This window comes from Frankliniella occidentalis, unplaced genomic scaffold (assembly GCF_000697945.3).
Source record: "Frankliniella occidentalis isolate FOCC.00 unplaced genomic scaffold, Focc_3.1 Scaffold186, whole genome shotgun sequence".
NCBI lineage: Eukaryota > Metazoa > Arthropoda > Insecta > Thysanoptera > Thripidae > Frankliniella > Frankliniella occidentalis.
This window is the reverse complement of record NW_026267312.1, coordinates 173,649-176,987: the sequence shown is the minus strand read 5'-3', so window position 1 is coordinate 176,987 and position 3,339 is coordinate 173,649. Positions and strand designations below refer to the sequence as shown.

The window sequence follows — 3,339 nt, the reverse complement described above, 5'->3', positions numbered from 1 at the left end:
ATAAGAGAAAGCACGCCCGAGACGCGACGCGCAGGCATTTTATTTCTCCCCCTCGCGCCATCTCTCTCTCTCTCTCTCTCTCTCTCTCTCTCTCTCTCATTTTTATCTCACTCACACACTAGCCCATAACCCGTGGCGGAGAAGGGGGTATGGAACTTTCATTAGTGAACTCTGCAATCAATCTGTTCCATTCCCTGCCTGGACGACATGCGTCACTGGCAACGGCGGCAATGTGTCATCCCTGGTGGCAGAGGAAGAGTGTGTGCGTGTGTGCTTGTGTGTTTGTGTGTGAGCTTGTGTGTGAGTGAGAGAGGTCAAACTTTCTGATAAGCGGGACGGTCGGTGTATCGCATGGCGCGCGCGTGATGCCGATTAAACGCCCCGCATTTATCGTCCTGGTCATCCCGAGAGAATAACGAGCTGGCAATATGCAGCGCGCAGCGCCATGCAGCGCCATCAAAGTTGGTATTTTCGAAATGCATTTATCGTGTGTTTGTATGCACGTGTGTGTGCCATTTTACTCTTTTATATTGCATTCCCAGTACCATATCTCTCTCTCGTGTTGAGGAAACTGGGACAGGTCTTTCAGTCAGTGTCGTGTAGTTTATACCGGTACCTTACCGGTACCTTCTCAGACTCCACATAACACACATGACATATTTGTAATGTTTCAGGGCAGCTCGCACGCTAGTGTGAAGTCAAGTGACGCTCAGGTGTCCGTAACTTAACATAACAAACATGATTGGATTGTTAAATAATTTAACAAAACCACAAATAAAATTTTAAGTTAAGTTGGTAACTTAACCGATTAGTAAATTGTTATACCCTTAACGTTATAGACAGAACCAATTCCCTTAACGTTAAAAGCAACTTTCGTTTATTTTAAAACTGATATCGCAAAAGCACGAAAGAATACATAACATTTTAACATTTATTAAACTAATATTTGTTGAATCCATAACGGTTATTTTATTTTAAAAAGTTAAAAGTTATTTTTGTAAGTGCAAAGTGGAAGTGCAAAATTAAACACTTGCTTTACCAGTGCATATAGTTCTTTCTTGGAATCATTCCGAAAGAAAGTCCGTTTACCCAGATTCATTGGGAAAATTCCACGGGCTGTAGGAGCTCGGCGCCTGCGAGGCTCGGGGTAGGCCGCCCCGCTGCACACGCCTGCACTGCAGGCGAGATGTTGCCTACCAATCAGGCACTATGGGAGCTCGCACTGGCGGTGCTTTGGGAACTTACACACTAAAATCTTATGAATTTTTTTGTTCATAGTTACTATGAGTTCTGTAAACATGCTCGGCTTACGCATTTTTTTATACGCCAGTATGCACAAATTTCGTCATACTGGCGCATCACGGAAAAAAAGAATTTGCTCCCACAACTAACGATTTTGTTAACATAGACATAACAAATAATTTTTAGTTGCAGGAACAAAGAAATTGCTATGGGAACCAAAATTCTGCTGCCACAACTAACGCGTCGCTATGGTCGGCTATGGTAACAAATGCAACTGTTCTGGTTACTAAACGAGGATTTTTTCTTACAACAAACGCATTTGTTACCATAGCGACGCGTTAGTTGTGACAGCAGAATTTTGCTTCCCAGAGCAAATTCTTTGCTCCTTCAACTAAAATTGTTTGTTATGTCCATGTTAACTAAATCGTTAGTTGTGAGAGCAAATTCTTTTTTTCCGTGATCAAAAAATGCGTAAGCCGAGCATGTTTACAGAACTCAGTAACTATGAACAAAAATGTTCATAAGATTTTAGTGTGTAACTGCAAATGACAGACATTCTATCGGTATGATTGCAGTACAATTAGGATGCGCTGACACTGATACGGTAAACCAATACGTGTCCAACTGTTCAACACTTTGAAGTGTGTAAATGCAAGTTGAATAAGTTGCAAGTGTTCAACTCCGTAGTTGTGCACTAGCAAGTGTTGAGCAGCTCAAAAGCTTTGAATTTGTAAGTGTGCAACTCGCCTGCTAAAATCTACCGACTTTACCAATTGGAAATATTCAACTCCGTTGAAGTATATACTTGAAGTGTGTATTGAATGTGCAGTTTGGACACTAACAAGCAGTTGCACACTTGATTCATCAGTGTCAATGTTTCCAGCGAGTGCAAAAGTTAATTTTTCGTCCGACCGAGCGTGAACTTTTCGTGCTAAAGAGGCTTTAGCAGCACACTAGTTGCTTCCGCGGGTCTCGGCGATGTTCTCTGCGGGGCGCCGCGGTGGCTACTTCCGGTGCGGCTACTTCCGGCGCCACTACTTGCTCCCCCCCCCCACCACCACCACCACCACCACCACCAGCCCCCGGCCCACGATGGCGTCGGATTGCCCGCACTTCTACACCGTGAGCGGGCCGGTGAAACGGGAGCCCTGAGCTGCGGTCTGGCGTATCGCCGGCAACACCGTCTCCGCGAGAATCCTCACCCACCCCTCCCCCCTCTCCCACCCCTCCACCCCGCCGCTGACGCTAGTCGTGATAAATAAAAAGCAGTGTCGCAGTGTCTCGTGGAACGCGCCACATTTTCGACACCTGTTGGCTAAGCGAGACTGATGGTCGAGCGTTCAGCGCTGTCGACGACATTACCACAGTGAAAAATACCGTCCTAAGTTTATGCTGTATTTTGTAACAATCAAGATTTACACAACATCCTCGTAAATTTATAAAACCCTACACTTACTCGTCGATGAATTCTAAGTCGATGTGCATAGTGCTTGTAATTTTACAATTACGGATTGTTATTTTACAACATGTGTCAAGGAAAATTTTCCCGTAAAACCTGCATTTTTTCCACATGTATGGGAGTACAGAACTTGCGACTATCATAAAAAATGCAAAGAAGATTGTAAGTTAAATTCATACAATACAAATCCGTTGATCGTGTATCTTAAACTCAACGAAAATACTATATAATCGTTTGAGAGAGTTTTTAATTAACGTTTGAAGTGCAGCATTTTCACTCTTTTGGCATGTCCGCCTTTTTCCAGAGAGACACAGATCATCCATCGCCAAACTCGCATATGACGAGATAAACGTGAGCATTGAAAAAGGATCATATAGTATTGCGCAGAAGTCACTGATCGACAGTGAGTCCCGTTAACTCTCACTACCAACTCTCGCTCGCTCTAACGTCATATCCTCCGTTTCTCTCTCTCTCTTTGACGAGACGTCTTTGTTCCGATATTTCCTGCTCCTCAACCTCATTCCTTCCCTACGCCCGGCGCGCCATGTCGGAAGGACCCCCAGCCTCCCCCACCGCACGAGCAGCGATCGGAAAGCGTTTACTGCAAGAGATGAAACCTCCACGCGACCGGGCGGGGC

The 3,339-nt window shown here is 44.8% G+C and overlaps 1 protein-coding gene across 2 annotated transcripts in view; it reads right to left on the bottom strand.

The window, feature by feature from the left end:
- The window catches only part of LOC113214797 (nucleolysin TIAR-like), a 291,722-nt gene that overhangs the window by 142,183 nt on the left and 146,200 nt on the right, over window positions 1–3,339 (bottom strand). The gene's annotated exons all lie outside the window — the stretch shown is intronic.